Below are 22,473 nucleotides of genomic sequence, written 5' to 3' on the forward strand. Positions count from 1 at the left end.
TTCCTGGAATGTTGTTCTAGATCAAGATACTTTTGTATCCTGTGAATATTTTTTCCCTATATTTTGAATGATTTCCTTTTCATATTTTCCAGCCCTTCTCCTGAATTGTTAATTTCAGTATTCATATTGTTAACTTCTAAGAGCCCAGTTTTGTCAGCTTATTTCATGCTTCATGGACACAGTATCTTCAGAATCTCTCTGAAGATGTAAGAATTTTTCTGTAAAGCTTTTCATTTGCCTGAATCTTTTTTCCCATGATGGAGTCTATTTTCTCTTTATTTCAGTCTCTGTCATGCTGTTGGTTTTCCTCAGATGCCCTATGATAGTGTTTTCTTTTTGCCATTTGTAATCAATAATGACAGCCTCCTTTTAGGAGCGAGGCCAGGGGTTTGCCTGGGGTTCTGCAGAACTTCCTGACCCTCTGTGTGCTGCGAGTGTGTTGTGGGCAGCTGACTGGCACAGGACCTTCAGTGGGTCCCCTAATTCTCAGCCCTCTTCCAAATCCTCTTGATGCTTGCCGTCCCCAGGCCCAGAGCCTCCCTGGGCTTCCACGTTTCCAGTGGTGCTTTCCTGCCCCTATGCTCTAGGCTTCATCTTCTATCTGTCATCATGCTTCTATGAACTGTTTCTGTCTTTTAGAAATTATTTGGAGTGAAATCTTTTGTTCTCTAATGATCCTACTCAACAAGAGGGAAATCCCGATTTGAAGTTTAGAAGACATGATACTTTTTTTTAAAGCATGAAACAGTTGCTTTAACCCAAGCCTGGACTATCCGGGGTATGTGTGTGTGTTTAGAAAATATTTGTTGAATTTCCTATTTGTTGACTTTCCTATTCTGTATCAGTGAACGAGGGAGACATGTTGTCGAACTTGTGGAGCTTACAATAACGTATGTTAAGGGTTATGAGAGGAGAGATGGAGGGTGCCGTGGGACCCATACACCTAGGAGAGCTCACTTGGCTCAGAGGGAAGGCCTCCAGAAGGAAGTGACGTTTCATCTGGGATCTGATGGCTGAGGAGGAGTTAACCAAAACAAGAGGGTGGGGCCAATCAGATGTATGTTTCAAGTGCAGGGTCAGAGAGAGTTTCAAACCAATAGAAGGGCTTCCTACTGTTGGAGCACCAGGCTGTGCAGCCACAGGAAATCCCCTGCCTTCTGGGGCCTGCCATTCCCCATCTCAAAAATGAGGAGACTCAATGAGCATGCTCTTTTCAGCTGTAAAAATCAACAAGTTTAAGATTGTTTAAAATTAACTCAAGCGTGGAGATCCATCTCTCCCATAACTGCCCCAATCTGAAACCTATCTCTTGCTGGTGGGAAGCAGGTATTAAGAAGGCTGAAAAAGGCAGGGGAGGGGCGGTGTGGTACCCTGCAAACCTCCCCATTTTCAAGGTGCATTGTCACAGGGACCAGGCTTCCCTTCCCCTGCCAGCTCTGCAGCCGGCATACAGCATCAGCAGCAGCGGGGGGGGCGGGGGGACCGGGAGGTGGAGCCTCAGAACATCAAACCCTGTACACAAGGCAGCCAGATGTGCTCCAGAACCAAAAAAAGGTATCAAACAGTTGTCGTCTTTTGTGGGGTTGACTCCTCCCCCACCCCCAAATGACTTAAGTTTCTGAATTCAAACATTGTTTTGAGTGTAGGTGCGGTTCTTTCTGGGTCCATACCCCAGGAGGTTAACAGGCTGTTTCTGATGGTAGAATGATGGATGACCTTCCTCCCTTTTTTTCTGCTCTTTTCTATTTTCCTATTTTTTTTACAATAAGCAAGTATGATTCTAATTGGAAAGAAAACAAAATCTACTTTGATTTATTAAGTCTCAGTCCATATGTTTCTCAATTAGTTTCGTCTGGAAAAAATGGGGACCTTCCAGCTGTGTGGCATAAGGATTAAGTGCATTTGAAATGGCATGACAGCTGAAACTGGACTTTTTTTTTTTTTTTTTTTTTTTTGCGGCACGCGGGCCTCTCACTGCTGTGGCCCCTCCCGCTGCGGAGCACAGGCTCCTGACGCGCAGGCTCAGCGGCCATGGCCCATGGGCCCAGCCGCTCCGCAGCACGCGGGACCCTCCCGGACCGGGGCACGAACCCGCGTCCCCTGCATCGGCAGGCGGACTCCCAACCACTGCGCCACCAGGGAAGCCCTGAAACTGGACTTTGGTAGGGTGAAAAGTTAATTGTATTTTACAGCAGTTGTTTGGACTAGAGGGTGGGTAGTGGTGGCCAGAATTTATTCATTCACATACTCCTTTCAACAGATAGCCATCAGTTACCAGCTGAACAAGTTACTCAGGTGATCTGTGTCTGGAATTTCCTCTTGTGTCAAGTGGAAAAATTAAATATACCTACCTCATAGGATCCTTGTCGAGATTAAATGAGGTAATTTATATAGAGCAGTTAGAACATTATCTGGCATGTGATAAACATTCAGTACAAGTTTTTGTTACTTTTGGATTTCCTTATTTTAATAAATGTCTCATAATATGTACAGAATGCTCATAAATTAGACACGGAGCTTTTGCTTAAGAAGCTCAAATTCTAGCAGCAGAATAAGATCCGTCCAGAAATAAATATGCCTCAAAGGAGAAAAGGTAAGTTTCTTAAGAGAAACAGATAAAGTACTAAGGAAATTCAGAGGGAGAGAGCCCCTCCGGACTGGGAATGAGGGGGTGGGAGTTAAAGGCAGCTTTGGGGCAAAGGGGCGGTGTGAGCCCTTCAGACCAGCCCTGCACGCTGAAGCTGCCAGGGTTTCCTTTATCCTCAAATGGAGCCAATCTTGCTGGCTGTGAAGATCTGCCAAGTTTCCTGCAGGGAAACATTTAAAAGGCAGTAGAGTAAGGGACTTAAGGGGACAGGCCTGGCCCCAGGCAGCCTGGCTTGGAGCACAGACTCCGTCACTTACTCCAGGGACCCTCTGAGAAGGCCAGTCAGCCTCTACACGCATCGTTTTTCACAACTGTAGGATGAGACCGTGAGTAACACTTCCTGTAGCTGCTTCGGGTAAGGATGCCATCCAGTGGGGTTTACAGCACAGAGCGTGGCCCCAGTCCATAGAGTGTATCATCTGCCGTGGTCAGTAGTGGAGAAAGTGAGTGTGCTGGTGTTGTCACAGTTCTCTCTTCGTGGCTTCTGTCACAGATGGACAGTTCTTCAGTCTGCAGGGCAAGTGTTACAAAATACATGTTGTCGAGGAAAACGCTACCTTTGTTTTTATGAATGGGCTCCTTACTAGTATTTTTGTTCAAGTAACAAAACGTGCTTCAGAGCACTGAGGGTGATGTCAGTAGGCTGACCTGTCAGGACACGGGCTTCATTTCCTCACGCCCACTCATACTTCTGGAATAAAGGCCCAGCCAAGCAGTGCCCCACCTCCAGGCCCCCAATGCTGAGTGTCACTGCGAGCACACAAGAACACGCCTGACAGCGCTCCGAGGCTTTGTTCCCTACTCATCCTGACGTTCTGGAGAAACACGGGGCCCTTCTCTGGCTTCCCGACATTCTTGACCTTATTCATTGTCACGTCATCCTCTGGGCAGAGGGTGGTGACAATGAGTCAGAATTAGAAAATAATGTCTTTTCTCTAGGATGTGCCAGCTGATTTTACAAGTATTTTTGAACTTGTAGTCTGTGCCAGGCACTTGAGCCACACAAGAACCTTGAAGAGTGAATGCGGTTGTTACTCTCATTTTACATTGGGAAACCAAGGCACAAAGAAGTTAACTTGCCCAAGGTCCCACACAGGTAGAAGGTCCAGGGACAGGTCTCTTCAGGCTGCTGACTGCTGCTCTCCATGGGTGACCAGACTGGTGTTTTTATTCCACTACAGTCTCAGACCAACTTGTGGGAAAGCCTTCAGCATGGCACACTCCCTCCTAATATATAGCCTATTTGCTTGGACCTTTTCTGATTAACATCCAAGTTTTCTGAGAACTAATTAAAATTCTTGTTAAGTTACAAACTACCACAACCTCCTCCCACCTATAAATAGCTTCTTTCCCAATAGAGCTGTAGTCCCAAGTAGCTTTAAAGCAAATCAGATCTGCACCATTGGGGGGAGGGGCGATTGACACCCAGACTTGTTTCAGGCCACACAGTATTTTGGTAGAAAAGCAGGTAAGCACCCCTCTTACCTAGTAGCCAGAAGTGTTTCCTATTAGCTAACAGATTGACTACCTTTCCCCATCTCAGGCCTGGTTGAACCCAGGAAAACTCTCCTTCCCCACTGGTTTTAAGAAGTTTAGCCCGTTTTTCGAAGTGGAGATGATCCCGTGTAGCACTAAGGGCCAGGCTCGGGGGATTAACCGTTTTGGAAAGTAGCACTGGCAGTTGTGGGCACGTTGGCCTCAGCAGGAGTTAAAAGACTCAGTTTCCAAGTCTGGGCTTTTCGTCTTGAGCTGTGTGACCTCGGGCATGTCACTTATCTTCTCTCTGCATGTCACTTATCTTCTCTCTGTTTCGTTTTCCTATTCAGGAAAAGGAGATTAATAATGCAGTTCCCTGGGGACCTGATTCTCCTCAAATGAGAATCAAAGGAGATTAGGTACAACAGTAAGAGCCGCCATCTATCATCACTCACGTGCCAAATACTTTCAGTTCCCTTACATGTGTTATTTCATTCTCACTGTCCTAAAATGGAGGCCCTAGTGTCGCATTAAAAAAGAAAGAAAAAGTTCAGAGGAGTTAAGTCACATAGGATTCAGATCCCTGGCTCCCAAATTGATGCTCATAATCACTAGACATATCCCATTGCTTCCCACTATACACCAAAGCAGAGAGGCTTTGTCTTTCCTATCGAGTACTCCACAAATGCAAGAGATTAATTATTGTCTCTAGTAACCACTGCTGTTCCATGTTAGTCCCTTAGGACAGTTAAATTCTCTTGCTGCTTTATCTTACCTAGTAGTTTATGCTGCCTCTTTCCATGTCCCCAGGACTTGTTCAGTGAATTCTTGGGGTTTTTCTCCCAGAGAAACAGTTCAGCTCTACCAGAAAGGGGGTTGAAGGAGGCTGAGCGGAGCCAGGCATCTTGAGCAGAGGCCTTGGACCCCTCCAGGGTTCCTCCCTCCCTCAAGCGTGTGGTCAGCCAGCTTGTAGTAAACTTCCTTATGTTGCATTTGTTGACAAGCTCGTCTGTCACTGAATTTTAGAAGTGGCCAGCTTATCGTAAACTTCCTTATGTTGCATTTGTTGATAAGCTTCTCTGTCACTGAATTTTAGAAGTGGAAGACACCAAAGCCCTCATTTCATTGATGGGGAAGCTGAGGTCCAGAGAGAGAGATGACTTGCTTGAGGTCAATCATTCAGTTAAGAGTGTGACCAGGACCGGAACCCAGTTCCCCAGGCAACAGACTAGTGCTCTCTGAGCCTTTGGAGTGGGCACGTGGCATCTCCCCCAGTGAAGGACAGACTCATGCACTCTGTCCAGCATGCACCTAGGAAACTTTAGGGAGAAATTCGACAACTTGGAAAATTGAGAAGGAAGAAGGAGATGGGGGGAGGGACGGAGTTGGGGTGCAGCTCCCCACCCTAACTAGTGGCTCATACACCAAAGAAGTGAATTAGACCACAGCACGGCAAACTAGGTAAGCCCACGGTCAGCAGTGACTAAGAGGCAAAGGGATTTATGCCGGGAGCCCTGGCCCAGGGAGTGGATAGGAAGCCTTTTGTCACTAAGGCTGCAGTGTTGAAAATGGAAGGAAGGATGTTAGGCAAATGTGCCGGCCCGGGATGCAGTTACAGCCCCCGCAGCTCATTGTCCAAAGGAAGTGGATCTCTCCTGTGGACGGAGAGGTGGAAACTGAGCAAGGGAGCTGAGTGGTTGACATCATCAGGCTGAGCATTGGGTTACAACAAATGGGGACTTACTTGGCCCGAGACGTGGGAAACACCCACTAAAACCTTGAAGTGCATTTCATTTAGGAGACGCGGAGAGAGGGAGAGAGAGAGAGGGCACGAGAGATCCTGCCTGCACCCCTGGCCCGCTCTGCTAATCTTGCTTACCCTCGGAAGGGAGGCGTTCTGAATGCTGGCTTCTTAAATTCGACCTTCCCTTCTGACTGAGGACCACTGGACTTGGAAGGAACTCTCTGCTCTTGTAAGTAGAACTTCCTTCTCTGTCGCCACCCCCAGGGAGAAGCAGGCTTGGAGGTAGGGCTCTCTGGAGAGCTTGCTTTCTAGCTTGTTGGTCACAAAGTGTCTATTTTTTTATATTATGATTTATTGCTTTGAAATTAATGGCTTTGTCTGAAACTGCCTAGGGCTAGAGTCTGAACCTCAAGGCTCGCAGATGGGCTCCAGTCAAATGCTGTTTCACTTTGTTACCCAAAGAACTTTGACAGAGTACCTAGAACTTCGAAAGCAGCTCCTTGCCCCAAATATAAGTGAGGAAATAAATCCTCCCTTAGAAATTGGTGTTTGGAAAATCTTTATTAATTTGTTTTTCTGATTACCAAGGTGGTACCAAAAAATCTTAAACATTGTAGAGAGAAATATCTGCAAATGAAAATTCCCTATAATCTTCCCCTCTTCAATGTAACATGGGCATTTTAAATTTAAGATACAGATACAATTAGATTTCATGAAGTTACCTCAGCACTTGTGCCCTGATGCCTCAGTGGCTGCATAGGAAACTCCAAGATCGAGATCTTTAACTTTGGCTTTGTGATCTTTTTATTGCTTCCTTTAAAAAATGTGTTGTTTATTCCTAGAAAATAAACAGAACGTGTAAGTCTTTGGGCGTTTTATTTGTTGGCTTCTGTGTTCAGGATTTGAAACCGAGGGAGCCACTCTGTGCAGAGAGGAAGGGAGGGGGCGGTACCAGTGGGTGCTGGGCTGAGGGTTCTCAGGTGGCTTGAGATACAAGGCTTGCAGGTGCTGTGTGTGCTCCATCTAGCCTCCTAGCAGGTAAAAATAGTTGAAAAAAATCACAGTTAAAGAAGACAGCCTTCAGCTTTAAAAAAACAAGAGCCACCACATAATAGAAGGGCCACCCAAGGAAACCGTGGAAGCCTGGGCAAGTGTTTCACTCTCCGGGCCTCAGTTTTCTCATTTGTACCTAAATGAGGGGTGAAACTAGATGAGCGCTTTACAGTTGACCCTTGAGCAACATGGCTTCAACCTGCAAGGGTCTACTGTTCTGTGGATGTTTTCCAATAAATACATGCTACGGAACTACATGATCTGCAGTCGGTTAAATCCATGGATAAACCCATGGATGCGGACCCATGATCTAGGTGGCCGACCGTAAAGGTTATACTCGGATTTTCGGCTGCACGGTGGATTGGTGCCCCTCACCCCTGTGTTGTTCAAGGGTCAGCTCTGTTCCCAAGTTCAGTTTGAAGTGAACCACTGAAATCTCCTTCCCCTTTGAGGAGACCCCTTAGGGCTTGAGGAGCAAAATGTCCTTAGTTTTCAGGATCCTGGAATGGGTGAATACTGGTGCCTCTAGGAGAATTAAAAGACGCCATAAAACAGGCAATATTAAGTTACTTCTGAGTTGAAAGTGTTGTCAGGTTTTGTGTTTCTGAAGGAGAAGATCTCAGTGTGGTGTGCACGCACACCGGGGAGGGAGGAGAAAAAAGAATGAACTGTGCTGAGCACCTGCTAAGGGCCAGGCCCCGTGTTACGCTCATCCTTTCACGTAACACCAGGTGGTCAGTATCATCATTCCCTAACTCCACCCACAGGGTAAATCTCCACTATACGTTCCCATATTATTGGGAACTCCTTCCTAGTGTTCACCTGAGCTGTGAGAGCACCGAATCCTAACCACTAGACCACCAGGGAGTGTCATACCTGCGCCGTGCTTACGTGGTTATTGGCGTGACATCAGTTCACTGCTTCCACTAGACCACATGCACCGTCTCCTCTGTCACTGTACCTCCTTGCCTGGTAGAGAACTTGGCGCATAGGTACAGAGAAGACACATCCATTTTAACTTAAAGCCCACTGTCCTTCTCCCTAACTTGGCAAAAGAGAGGCAGAAAAGGAGGGGAAATCTCCTTTTTTGCCTCCCTCCCTCCTCCATCTCACCGAGACACAGCCTGCACTGCTGCAGGGAAAGGGTACCAGAGCCAAAGTACAAAGAAGAGCAAAAGAAGTTGTCAAATCTTGGCCTCTGAGTTTCCAAGTGTCCAGATCTTGGCAACTTAAGGGATTTTTTTTCTCTTTAAGGCCATCAGAGACCCTAGCCCTCAGGAAGATGCAGTATTTAAAACGATATGTTTGGATTAAGATCGTGGTTAACTGGAGGGTTCGTGCAGCCCCTCAGCATATCTGAGAGCTGAAGCATAACTTCTCCAGCAGCTAAGCCCTTTGAAAGTGGACTGTTGCTGCCAGGGCAGCGCCCCTGGGCGTGGGCAGCAGGAGGGCCCGGGCCTCTGTCCCGGCCTCACCCAGGATCTGGAGCCCCAGAATCTCAAAACTTTGGCTGATTAAAAAAGTCGTCCCTCTTCCTAAGGTGGTGGTGAGGAGGTGATATTCTGGAAGGAAGGTACCTGGTTTGGGTTTTTATTTATGTTTAAATTCGAATGCTTATCCAGTCTGTCGCGCTCTCTAGTTTCCTGCCTGGTCTTTGGCCCCTGTGGGCACTTGCATTTGTGGCCCCTGGGCTGGTTGGTGTCCCCAGTCCCTGTCACTCTAGACAGTCTAGGGTTCGAGGAGAAGTTGAGCCATCTCAGACAGATGACCCCCCTCACACAGCGTGCTCCTCTTCTGAAAAGTGGGAGGTCACAATTATACCTACCTCAGACAGGCGCCCTGAGGACAAGGCAGGATAAAGCTCGTACTGCACTTGGTTGGTCCAAAAATACATGCTCAGGATTAGCTGCGTTATGGTTTCCAGAAAGAGAAAGTCAGCTGACGTCACAGGCACCTGCCCCCTCAGTCGCAGGATGGCATTTGCGTGAGGAGCCTGAAGTTATCTCTGAACTCCTCAGTTTCGACCCCCCCCATCCCCTACTGGGCCCTGGAGCTGCCATGCTGGCTCTTTAATCCAAACCTCAGCAGTGTTTCCTGTCACCCACTTAAGTGATGAGGCCAAAAGCTGAAGTGGGCGCTGTTCTCTTGGGACCCAAGGTCCCTGGCCCAGCCGCTGAAGGAAAAAGGTGGTGGCAGGTGTTACTTTCTGAGTGTGACAAGCGGCTGAGCTCACCCAGTTCACTCTGCTGAGTGCTTTCACGAGGGGCCAGAAGTGATTCTTAAGTGGAGACAGACGTGGAAAATCTAAGGTTCTTGAAAACAAGTCATTAATCACGACCCAAGGCTGAGCTCACTACCTCCTGGAAATCTTTCAGAAATGCCTCATGAAAACTTTGAAAACTGCCCCTTCAAAGAGTGGTTTCTTTGGAAGTTGCAGTCAGCTGCCGTGCTGAGCCATTCTGAATCACAGATGAAGACACATCCGCTCTGACCGGAGGAGGCCAGCATTTCCTAACTTGAAAAGAAGTCTCTAATCTTCCAAGAAATTGCTGGTCTTCAACTTGGCTTTTCCGAACTGAATAATGGACCTTCAAGGCACTAAAGAAATGAAGTATTTGGTTGCTAATGCGTTCTTATGTCCCAGGGAGCTAGGTCAGTAATTACGTTTAGTACGTTATGGCTGTGGTTTCTGCCGTTCAGTAAACCTGCTGAGGGCTGATGGGTACCGGAGACGAGGCTAGAGGAACAGGCTGATTAAGAGACAGCCTCTGGCCTGGTGCAGTTCTCAGGGCATCGCGAGGACCGGTGGGTGAGTGAATAATTACAGTGGATCAGCAGCACGTGGACGGAGGTCGTGGTCTTGAGCTGGGTTGATTACCCCCACGCTCCCCTCCATTTCCTGACGCCCAGAGCTTTGCCAGCACTCGTGTTAGGGGGAAATGAGAGCCGCTCCTGCCGAAGCATTCACCCCCAGCACCTTCCTATCCCCCTCGGCTTCAGAGGAAAGAAGGGAGTTCATCACAAAATGCAGCAGCCCCACCTTAGAGGACCCGGAATCTGCTATTCCCATGTTCAGTAAGGAATTCTAGGGATGCGTGATTCTGTCGTCTAAAATCACCACTAAGTTTTCTGTTGGTTTGTTTTTATAACATTTATATTGTGGCTTTTTTTTTTTCAGTTTACAAAATTGGAACATGTTCATGGAAGGAAAAGCGAGGTAGTACAGAAAAACATACTTAAATCATCACCCAGTGATTTCACTTCTCTGATTTTCAAATAAGGCATGGCGAGGTCAAAGGGCATGACCGTTTTTAGATCTCTGATACACGTTGCCGGTTTGCCACTGGAAAGTGTCAGCCTATATAAGCTTCCATCAGCAGTCCATGCTTATGCCCGCATCCCCTCACCCGCACACTGGCTGCATCTGGAGTTTAGCTCGTTTTAATTTCTCCCTAGGCAGAGTCCCTGTTTGCGTATCTCAGAGGTGCTCGTGTTCTGTGTTGCGGTCCCCGCGGGGGAAGAAACCACTATCTGCGCTTGGTTAGGGGCCCTGGCTTTCCTTTGTACTTTCCTGTACGTATGTGTGAATTCACCCATTGTAAAGAGCCCTTTGTGTTTTCGGTATTATGCGAGGTGCTATGGGCAATACCAAGGTAAGTAAGACTTATAAGTAGCTCACAGCCTAATAGGAAAAAAGGACTCGGTGACTCTTAACACGTGTGATTATGTGCCCCAAGAGAGGGACAGTGCTGTGGAAGGCCTGAGAGAGTAGCTATTAAGCTGGGACTTTGGTTCACTTCAGTAAATCTTTCATGTATTCAGCCCGTGTTTATTGAGCACCTCATATCTGCTAGGCACTGGGCAAGGTGGTAGGTGGACAGCGCTACATAGAACAGGCATGGTCCTTCCTCACGTGAAGCTTACATGGACTGATGGTGGTGTTATGAAATAAACAGCATGAGTGATGGATGCGGAGGAGAGTGTAGTTGGGGCAGGTTTGCCTGAAGAGCTGGTGTTCAAACCAAGATAAGGAGTCAGTTATGCCTAGGAGTTGGGGCAGAGGGTGCTGGGGGTGGGAAGGAATACTCCAGGTAGGGAGAGGTACACAGGTGAAAGGCGCAAGGCGGGAAAGCCTGTGGAATGTTGGGGAAAGTGAAAGGAGGCAGTGTGGCTAAAGCCTAGAGGGGAAAGGAAGAGAGAAGAGGGTGAAGGTTAGGATCAGGGGGAAGTTAGGAAAATGATGGAGGGGGCTGGTGATGCAGGGGATTTTCCTTCCCTTATTCAGCAGCTGTATACCAGTATGTGAGCAAAATTTCTCTCTGAGTTGGCATAGAATAGTCCTCCTAGTCTGTAATTTTTTCATAAGGGGCAGGAAAAATCTCTTACTCCCAAGGGCCAATGTCTATTCATTGGCTTGCCTATAGTTCCCCTTTCTGATTTCAAATGTGAGCTCCCCGCTGGACTTGGGTTTGGAGACCTGAGTTTGTACTGCTGCTCTGTTACCAACTTGCTGTGTGACCTTAAAGGATCCTTAACTTCTCTGGGCCTCATTTTCATCTGTCAATGGGAATGATGCTGATCTGATCCCAGGGTCATTGTGAAGATCGAATAAGTATCTTAAACTGCTTTGTAAAATATGAAGTGCTGTAGACATATGAGCTATCATTATTATTTCAATGAAAGATTTCTTATCAGTGAAATAAGAGTTGAAAGTGAAGCATGCCACCAGGAAAGGACAGAGTGTACCTTCCAGGCAACCCCGAAATGGCAGATTCAGCATAGGTGGCTCTCCTTCAAGAGCTTGTTGTGAATGCTGTTCCTCTTTTCTCTTTCATTTCATCCACTGGGATAAACCACTTCCTTCCTTTCTCCTTCCAACAGAATGGGTTACAAAACAATCCATTTCACGTCTCTGGATTCCAGGACCCATTTGATATAGAAGCCAGAGCATCTGCTTGGAGGCCGAGAGCCTTGTGAGCAGAGATGCTGCGGTTTACTGGGCTTTGGTTCCCGGCAAACATAGATGCCCGGGTGTATATTTAATTGGGTTTGGGGAGAAAGGCAATTACGGGCACAGAGCCACGAAAAACAGTCAACAGTGCAGAAGCGGCCCACACACCACCTAAGCAGGGCAGTTTCAAGCCAAAGCTTTAGGCTTGCTTTTGGATTTTTAAAGGGGAGCATTTTTATTTAAGTAAAAAAAAAAAAAAAAATTCCCTTAAAAAGTGACATAAATGCTTAGGAAATAAAGTGCACTCTTTTTTCCCTTTCATGAAGCTTTTTAAAAAAATGTGTCTTCCAGCTATTAAAATGATAGGTTGGAAGACCTGTTCTATTTGACCAAAAGAGAAAGTGACAGTAAGTGCAGTTAACTGTCCCATGTAGATAAATGGGTAGTGTGTGACTCAGTTTACCAGCATGCTTTCTCTGCTCTCATTAGTTTGTTGTTGTTTTTGTTTTCTTCATGAGTTTTCCCTAAAGTGATGCATATGCTTGTTGTAGCTAGACAATTTGAAGATGTATAAAGAAAAAGTTTGTAATCTCTCCCCTCTCCCTGCTCCCCATTTCCATCCTTCTGAGATAACCACTGTAATCAGTTTGGTGTATATCTTTCCATACCTTTCTCCAGGCTCCTACGTGAATGGATGCTTTGTGTATGTATGTGGTTTTTATGTTTTGTCACAAGTGGAATTGTACTTTATTATTTTGCAGTTTATTTTTCCCACTAAATAATACATCATGGGTAGGTACAAATTTGATTCACTCTTAAATAACTTCAGGGCTGTAGATCCAGAGGTACCACAGTATATTCAACCATTTCTCCTTTGGCAGATACTCGAGTTATTACCATTTTTTTTACGAAAACTATTGTTGTGTTAAATATCTATATGTACGTATCTTTCTTCACTGGTCCTTTTGTTTTTATAGATTATATTTTCAAAAATAGTATTGCTGGGTTAAAGGGTATACGTACTTGACATTTTAATAGATAAAACTGTCCTACTTTACAGAGAGTTCTTATAATTTACATTCTCCCCAGCAATATGTGAGTACTTCCATTTCCCTAAGTCTTTACCAGTATTAGATATTCTCTCTTCTTTCCTCCATCTCTCCTTCCTTCCATCTCTATTGTTTTATTTCTGACCAAGCTGATGGGAAAATGGTGTTTTATTTTTGTATATTCTTTACTGCTAGTGAAACTCAACATTGTTTCATGTTAATTGACCATTTCATTTTCCTCTTCTATGAATTTCCTTTGCACATTTTTCTTATGAATTATTTGCCTTTTTCTCAACAAGTAGTAGGAGCTCTTTATGTGTTTATGTATTAAGGATTCCATATGTGTTACAAATATTTTTCCTAATCTATTATATGTTTATTAATTTGTTTCTGTATTTTTCTTCATAGTGTCTGGATTTCTTGCCTTGTTTAGGAATAACTTCCCCACCTCAAAGTTACATAAATATTTTCCTAAATGTTTTTCTAATACTTTTATGGTTTTAATTAATTTAATCCTGAATGTTTAATCCCTTTGGAATTTATGTTTATACATAGCAAGAGGTAGTGATCAAGCCTTTTTCTAGATGGCCAGCACCATTTATTAAATTAGCCATCTTTTCTATTTTGTGTTGAAACCCATCTTTGTCATAAATAATTTCCTTTATTGTATCTGTTTCTGAACTTGCTATTCTAATCCACAGCTTATTTGTCTATTCTTATGTTAATACTGTATCTTTTTATTATAATGTCTTTATAGTAAGCTTTTCTTGTAAGACAGATCCCCTATTTATTTTTTATAATTATCTTTACTATTTCTTGGCTAATTTTCTTGAGTACTTATTATTCCATATGAACTCTAAAGTAATTTTTTTTATTCACCCATCTAAAAAAACCTATTGGTAATTCTTATTGGAATTTAATTAGAATTATGTAGTCACTTGAGAAGGATGGCATTTTTGGATAATTAGGCTTTTCTACCCAGGAGCATGCTAACTGGTTTGCAACTTATGCATTCTATTTCTATATTTTGTTGCTTTTACCTTTAGAATTTCTATATGCATCATGGATGTATTATCTAAAATTAAACAGTATTTCTGTGTTTGCCCTGAATAATCAAAAACCTTACAACATTTAACTCTGATTTCTCTTCCATCTTCAGTGTTATTATTGTCAAACATGTAATATTGTCAATATTATCAAATACGTTTTTACCTCCTCATTTAGCTCTGTTTCACTCAATCAGTACTTCTTTAAATTTACCAATATACTTACTAATTTTGCTCACTGTTGATTCTAAAATCTCACTTATTTTCTGTGTTCAATTTCTCTTCTGTTGGAGAATGTTTTTGGAGTTTGTCAATGGTAAACTTGCTCAGTCAGTTTCTGTCTGAAAACGTCTTTTGCCCCCACTCTTTTTTTTTTTTTTTTTAGTTAATTTATTTATTTTATTTATTTTTGGCCGCGTTGGGTCTTCCTTGCTGCGCGCTGGCTTTCTCTAGTTGCAAGTGAGCAGGAGCTACTCTTCGTTGCGGTGCGCGGACTTCTCACTGCAGTGGCTTCTCTTGTTGCGGAGCACGGGCTCTAGGCATGCGGGCTTCAGTAGTTGTGGCTCGTGGGCTCTAGAACGCAGGCTCAGTACTTGTGGCGCATGGGCTTAGTTGCTCCATGGCATGTGGGATCTTCCCGGACCAGGGCTCAAACCTGTGTCCCCTGCACTGGCAGGATGATTCTTGACCACTGCACCACTAGGAAAGCCCTGCCCCTACTCTTGATATTTTAGAATTTTAGATAGCATGTATAATGATTATATGGAAGTTATGTATGCCTCTGTAAAAGTTTTCAACTAAAACAGAAGTAGTTTATGTAAAAAGTGAGTGTCTTTCATTCCTTTTTCTGAGTCCCAAAGAGAGCCGCTGTTCATAGTTTGCAGTTTGCCTTTTTCTATGTAGATTCAAAAATTTTGTATATACACAAACGCTGTACATTTTTCTAAGCATAAACAATCATGGTCATTTTTTTTAAAAAAGCAATAATATATACAATTTTACACTACTTTTTAACAACAGAGCATGTACATTTTCCCATGTCAGTATGACAAAATCTCCCTCATTCTTTTTAACGGCTATGTAGTTTCTCATCATATTGATACACCATAATTTAACTCTTTTCCTATTAACAGACATTTAAGTTGTTTCCTCTCTTATTTTTTTTTTACTTTTACACAGTATGTTTTACTGAACATTCTTTTACTTATGTGAGCATATTTATAGTATAAATTCCTAGATATCTGACTGATCCAAAGGATATGTGCAGTTAATATGTTAATAGATGTTGTTAACTTGTATTCCTAAAAGACTGTTTCAGTTTACAACCCTAGAGTATGTCTGGCTCTAATTTTTGTTTTTCTTCTGGTTCCTTAGAATTTCCATATTGATTAGTCAACAGTGGAAAATCTGAAGAGATGCGAGCTGGAAAAAGAAACTAAACCAGGTGGGTAGTCACATTGTTCATACCACTACTGTAGCATCACAAATGTTTACCTAAATACCTTTATTTCCATTTGAAGAGGGAAAAGAAATAGATTCCAAATGAAATTGGAGAGGAATGTGGGCCCCATGAAGAAGAGGCAGGATGGCCCTTTTCAGAAGTTATATAACATCACTCTGCAATTTCAGTCATGATTCCATTTACATAGTTTCTCTATAGCAAAAGAAAGACAATTTACTTCTGGTGGCTTAAAAGAGAATGGGTTTCTTCAGCCATCTACTTAAGCAGATGGAATCATTCACAGGAGTTATTAGCAAACCTAGTCATGATGCCAACTTTCCTGTCCACCAATGGTTTGTTATAAAGGTATTTTCATAAAGACTAGGGCACATTTGGGGAATTTTAATACTGTGATACAGGAGCAAAAGCAGGCAAAACCCAGCGCATAGAAACAAGTACAGCCCAGTGATCTGATGAGGAGAGATGGTGCAGGTCCGTTCCAGTTGTAAGAAAAATGCAGTTCATACAACATAGAATGGCCTGCCTGGAAGTGTGGCCACTTTGGGTTAGTGTTCATATTTTTATGGTATCCAAACATTTTCTAACAGCTTCTGACCCGTGGTCCACCCACCTCCCTTGCCCCCACCTCGCCTACCCCTTTCCAGCTCCATCCTCTTGCATTAGGGCAGAATCTCCAGCCTTTAGTACTCTGTCCAAGTCCTAGTAGTCCTGGGAATTTGGGGGGTTTCCAGCTCCTTTGAATTCCCTCTCATGGCCTGGCCTGCCTCTAGCACCTCTCCTAAGATTCCTCTTCTCTGTTGGCAGAGCGAGAATCTTATCTGGAAGGCAGTTGCCCTGGGTCTGGAACTCCCCAGCTGCTTATCGGCAAGGCTTTTGGGCCTTGCCCTACAGTAGCTTCCTGAGCCACCAGGTTTGTGTCCTGTTCTAACTCAGTGCTGCTGGGAATCCCCTGGATGCATATATTTGCAGTGACTAGGATGCGGCAGTCAGCTCCCAGGACTGTTTATCTGGCCAAGATCAGAGGACCTTCTATTCCAATTGCTGTGGGAGCATTGGGTCCCAGCCACTGAACCTTGAAGTTTAGAGCCTGGGTTTTTAAACAGGCTTCTGGGGTTCAAGACTTCCCTGTAAACATGGGTACAGTTTTGTATGCATACACACACACGTACTTTTCTAGGCAAAACGTCTGTAGCTTTCCTCAGATTCTCAAGTGTGTCTGTGACCTCTGAATTGGAAGAATCATTGGTCTCGAGAGAGCCTCAAGTGGTGTGGGGCACTGCGTCCCCTTGGGCAGCAGCCTCCCACATGCCAGGATATCTTGGGCGACCTCACCAAGCCTCTAGGTTTTTCTGTTTAGGGTTGAACTGGGACAAATTAGCTAATATCACTGAAGCTCAGAGCCATCTGATGGGATGTCCCAAAGTCCAGTCGTGGAATTGTACCCCCAGCCCCTGTTTCATGTCACTGAGCACACTGTGTGGGCTTTCTGGTTTCCGAGTCTGCAGCTCGGAAGGGCTGCTCCGGCAGCTACACTGACGGCAGTGGGAATAGTGTTGATAGTTAAATTTCAGTCTGGCTTACCACTGCCAAGAACAGCGTCAGATACTTTGTACACCTTATCTTATTTGATCCTTACAACTTTCCACGGAGGTTGGAACTGTTATTTTACATATGGAGAAACTGAGGCACAGAGAGACTTTGTAACTCACCAGAGACCACACAGCCAATAAGTCAGTAAGTAATACGTGACCCAAGCACATGAGCTTAACCACCAAGCTTTATGGTGAAAGTAAAGGGCATTTTTAGAAAAATAAAGCAGAAAAAATATGGGGCTGTTTAGTGTAGGGCAAACTGTCCTGTATCTTATAATAATACTAAGAACATTGCCGTGTTATACCAGATATGAAAAACTATGCACACAGCACTGATCTTAAATCATTAAGAAAAGGTTAGTGGGTAATACACTAATGCGTTAGTGCGATACCTGAGAAGAATTTCTCTCCTTTGTAATTCAGATAAGCTTCATTGAAATATAATTCACATACCACACAGTTCACCCATTTAAAGTCTACAGTTCATTGGCCTTCGGTATATTCACAGAGTTGTGAATCTGTCACCATAATCAGTTTTAGAACATTTTCATTCCCCCCAAAAGAAATCCCACACCCTTAACTCATCACCCTCCCAAGCCCCCAACCCTCCCCAGTCCTAGGCAACCACTAATCTGCTTTCTGTCTCCACATAAGGTTTTGATACTTAAAGGAGTAACAGTGTGGGAATCTTGGTGATCTGGTGTGAGTCATTCCCTGAGGAATAATAAGACAAATGAAATTTGACTCTAATGTATTTTATAAATGGCTTTATTAGCTAAGAAGCTACAAGCATGTCTTTGATATGCCCAAATTTAGGGTTGACATAGGCAAGAGACAAGTTTGTTTCTGAGTAATTTCCACTTGTCAACGTCACCTGTCAAACGCGCTCTTCTCAGCGAGTGGCTGTAAAACAATGATGGGTTCGTGGGGCCGCATTTCTCCATTGGTGGCAGAACCAGTGGTGGTTCAGCATAGGATCTTTTTTCTGCCATTGGAATCCCTGGCTTGCTTCTGTGTCTGCCTGGCTCTAGTTGTCAAAGTGAAGGGCACTCATGTAGTTGCCCGTCACTCTGAAATTCAGGACAGGATCCCATCAGACACTCAGAGGATGTACAACCACATGCTCTCTTGAACTCTTGTCACTTTAGCAGATCCACTGTGTATCTCTCCTGACTCATTCATTCAGTCGTTCTTTTTGAAAACATTTATTAGGCGCTCTGCACCTGGCACTGTGGTGGGTGCTCAGGCAGTCATTCTGAAAGCTCCTTCTCCTTATTAGTACAGTGCGTGGCCTTATTAGGCCCAGGTGGGCAGAGCCATTTGCACTGAGACAAGCCAGAGGGGCAGGGAGTTTGGTAACAGAACAGTTCTCTGATGGGGATGAGACATATGCAGTATCACCCACATCGAGACAGAGCCGTCCCCAGAATGCACCCATCCTGAAGAATGTGCGAGGAGTTGGGGATGAGGAAACCCAGGTTCAAGGCCTGATTTGGTCACTGACTGCTTAGAGGACCTGGGGTGATCCCCGCAACTTCTCTGAGCCACGGGCTGTCCATTATGAGGGTTAAATAATGCAGTGCCTCCCAAAGTACCTTCAGTACCAGTGCTGGGAAGAGTCTGTACTTAGTAAGTGTTGAATGAATGACTGAAGGAGTGAAGGAACATTCTGTGATTCTCAGAGCTGGAGCAGAACCCTAGCAGGTCAGGCGACCTTGTGGAGACAGGTATAAATGAAGACCAAGGAGAACCTCCCTTTCTTCTCCCAGTCAGCCCCTCCTGCCACTTTCGCCCCTTTAAGCTCGCCTTGTCCTCGGCTCCCACATCCTCTGCTTTCCTGAGCCAAAGAGAGGCTCCACCTTTGAGGCCTCGGGCCTAGGAGCCAGCCAGGCCTGGGTGTGAATCGGGGGCTCTGGTACATCTTCGCTGTGTGTAAAAGGGATCTAATTGTGCAGGGCTACAGGGAAGCGAAAATAGGATGATATGGAAAGCATTTCTTACCATATCTGATGCATAGCATATACACCCATAATTGGTAGCCGTTTTTATTTTATTCTTATCATTGTTGTTTGTTTGGTCAGGAGCCAGCGCTCGTATGGTGGTTTTCATCACTGGCTTGAGAGTGCAAATGTTCTTCAGTTCTTATTTTGTTTGTTCGTTAACGCATTCATGTGGATGTATTTATTGTGCATCTTCCACGCATCATGAACTGTGCTGTTTGCTGGGGATACAGTGACAAGAGAGTCAGGGTGCCTATCCTTCTAGAACCAGTTGAGAGGGCAGGTATGGGACAAGTGTATCAGCACCTGTATGGTGGCAAAGCAGGGAGCCCTTATCTTTTCTGCTGGGTCAGGGAAGAGGACACTGGGCCTGGGGGCTGGCTGTCACTTGAAGACCCAGTGCCTGGAGGTAGGGGGCAGAGGGCTGGAATACTAAACCGAGGGGCTGGGGTCCAGTGCAGACTGTGGTTACGTGGGCCGAAGGCACAGGGGAATCTGTACTCTGCTCCAGTCGGATGGTTCCCGGCTTGCAGACATGTTGTTCTTCCCGGTTCCAAGGGAGGCTTACTTCATTAGTAATCTTCTGTGTTGTGTTGTGTGGATTGTGGGCTCTGCTTCTGTCCGGCGGCAGGAGGAATGGCAGGCGAACTTTGTTTCTCCTTTGGTTTAAGACGGGAGGGCCCCAACTAGAGACGCCCTTACTACCCCCAGGCCTGACTCCCCCTGCACTAGAGGGAGGCTCTGAGAACTGGCGTGGAAGGAAAGCGTTACAGCATTCATTTGGAAATGCCACAGAAAGGGTAAAGTCAAATCAGAGCAAAACTCCGAGTCAACTCTTGTCCTCCAGGACCCTGGAAGGTCCCGGCCACCGTCAGCCTTCTCTCTCCCCACTTGCTGCACCCCAGCCCTGTGGCCTCCTTGCCCTCTTTCTGGACACCAGGCAGGCCCCGCCTCTTGCATGCTGTCCCCTCTGCCTGGCCCACTTTCCCAGGTATCTGCCTGCTCTCCCCGCTTCAGGTCCCTGCACCCGTGTCCCTCTTGTTCCTTAGTATGGGTCGCTCCAATAGAATTCTAGCCTCATGAGGGCAGAGGGTCTGTTTTATTCGTTGCTGAACCCCCGTGCCCAGTGAGCAATAAATATGAAGGAGGGGAGGGAGTCATTTCCTTAAAGTTAGTGCCTGGGCTCCTGAGCCCCGCTCTGCCTTGTACATCTTATTGTTACAGCCCTTAATAACCAAGCTTTTTAAAGATCCTTAAAGTTTTAAAAGATTCATGTACCGCAGTGGTCCCTAAACTCTTTGTGCTCTTGTTACATGTGTGGGCCATGACAATCTTCCATTGGTAACAGAGGCTGACAAGCGCAGTGCTATTGGCTAGTAAGCACACACCACATTCCCCGCCTGGCATTTATTAGGATCCCTGAGGGAGGCAAGGGGTATAGTTTGAAGCTGTTCCCCAGTGATTCCAGAATTCTGATATGTGCGCCCCTGCCCCCAATGCTTGATTAAGAATCATGCGTGTTTGGGTCGACCTCCCTAACTAGACCTTGAATGTCCCTCAAGGGCCCCTGCTGTCTCACTGTTTTTGTATCTGTAGCATCTAGTCCCAAGCCTGGTACACACTGAGTGATCGGTAAAAGTTCATGCATGAATGGATGAATGAATTGATATTATAGAGATAATATCTTGCTTCTTTTCATTCTCCCCAGCGGCTTTGGGGCACGCTTTCCATAGACTTCTAGAGGAACTGTAGAGGGACCCCGAGCTGGAAGTAACATTAGAGATCACTCTGTTTACCCACTGCCACATAACACATCACCCCCAATACTTAGTGGTTTAAAACAACAGCAGTAATGTATTATTTTTCGTGCTTTTTCCTGTGGGTAGTGGCATGTGCTGGAACAGCTAGGGACCAGCGCAGCTAGGGGCTGCCTGCTGCATCTCTCTCCATGCCGTCTCAGGACCTTTCCATGTGGTCACTTCATGGGGCTGGCTTGGGCTTTCTCAAAGAATGGCAGCCTCAGGTATCCTACATGCAGCTCCAAAGACAAGTGTCCCGAGGGAGAGCCAGGTAGAAGCTGTGACACCTTTTCTAACTCCATCTTGGAAGTCATGTCTGTTGCAGTCTGTTAGTTAGAAGCAAGTCGCTATGGCCAGCTCATTCAAGAGGATACAAATTACACTTCACCTCTTGATAGGAGGAATGTCAAAGACTTTGCAGATGTGTTTCAAAAACATCACAGAGATGCCCAGCTTACCTCTTCATTCTACACTTGAGACCCCCGAGGTCTAAGGGGGAAGGACCTTGCCCAGAGCCACCTGGCCTGGCATCGGCAGAGCTGGAGCTCAGTCCAGACCCTGGACCTTTGGCCAGCCTGCCTGGAAGTGATCTCACTTTCCCTTCTCCAGCCCTCCTTCCACATTATGACAGGGACTGCCTTTCTCTGGGAACCTTGCATTTTAGCTGAGCCCTCACCAAGTTTAGGTAATGTGTGAACAGCAGAAGACCTGGGTAGGCTCAGTAAGCCTGGTCCTCAAGCAGCAATTCTGTTGGAGTATTCTGCCTCTTTCTAGACACCTCCATAGAAGCACAGACTTTCACGGATTGAAGAGTTTGTATCGCTGTCCCAAATGCCCAGCCCCCAGCCCTACGTGAAGTGCTAACACTGCCCAGCCACAGGGGGAGACAACAGGGTTATAAAATGCATACCCCCAAATACTTGTTTTTTTCAAAGTTAAATAAGAAAAATTAGAATTTGGTGGCAGACAGAGAATCAACCCAACATCACTGAAGAGATTCTTAAGATTTTAAAATAATAGCTGGAAATTCTAAACAGGATTTTGCTTAAGCTTGGGTAAAATGCATCTGGGTCTATGCTTTAGCCAGCATTGTAGAATATTTTCTTAGGACTTTATTGCTTTTTTGTCCTTCCTTCAGAAATGCCTTATTATGAGGTTGGGGATAGAGGAGAAAAAAGGGGAGAAAAGGGAGTGGACAGTTTTGTTTTTTTGGTTTTTTAATACATTTATTTATTTTACTTATTTATTTTTGGCTGAGTTGGGTCTTCGTTGCTGTGCGCCAGCTTTCTCTAGTTGCGGCGAGCGGGGGCTACTCTTCGTCGTGGTGCGCGGGCTTCTCATTGCGGTGGCTTCTCTTGTTGTGGAGCACGGGCTCTAGGTGCGCGGGCTTCAGTAGTTGTGGCATGTGGGCTCTAGAGCGCAGGCTCAGTAGTTGTGGTGCACGGGCTTAGTTGCTCCATGGCATGTGGGATCTTCCTGGACCAGGGCTCGAACCCATGTCCCCTGCATTGGCAGGTGGATTCTTAACCCCTGTGCCACCAGGGAAGCCCGAGTGGACAGTTTTTAACAAACCCTTTCTGCCTGCTAGGCATGATGGTAATTCATTTCTACACTTCCTGGCCTAATAGTACAGGCTCACTCCTGCCCCATACTC

The 22,473-nt window shown here is 45.4% G+C and overlaps 1 protein-coding gene across 12 annotated transcripts in view; it reads left to right on the forward strand.

Annotated features, from left to right (window-relative positions):
- PKIG (cAMP-dependent protein kinase inhibitor gamma) overlaps positions 1 to 22,473 on the forward strand; it is a 101,034-nt gene that overhangs the window by 58,446 nt on the left and 20,115 nt on the right. For 6 of the 12 annotated variants that reach the window (XM_067708233.1, XM_067708231.1, XM_067708226.1 and 3 more), the window contains one exon: positions 15,341 to 15,410. The gene's annotated coding sequence lies outside the window, so the exon portion shown is untranslated. Of the gene's footprint in view, positions 1 to 2,022; positions 2,163 to 5,921; positions 6,097 to 9,394; positions 9,573 to 15,340; positions 15,411 to 16,232; positions 16,339 to 22,473 lie in introns of those variants that run through there. The other 6 variants (XM_067708234.1, XM_067708232.1, XM_067708230.1 and 3 more) reach the window with 5 other exon arrangements.

Source organism: Pseudorca crassidens, chromosome 15 (assembly GCF_039906515.1).
Source record: "Pseudorca crassidens isolate mPseCra1 chromosome 15, mPseCra1.hap1, whole genome shotgun sequence".
Taxonomy (NCBI): Eukaryota; Metazoa; Chordata; class Mammalia; order Artiodactyla; family Delphinidae; genus Pseudorca; species Pseudorca crassidens.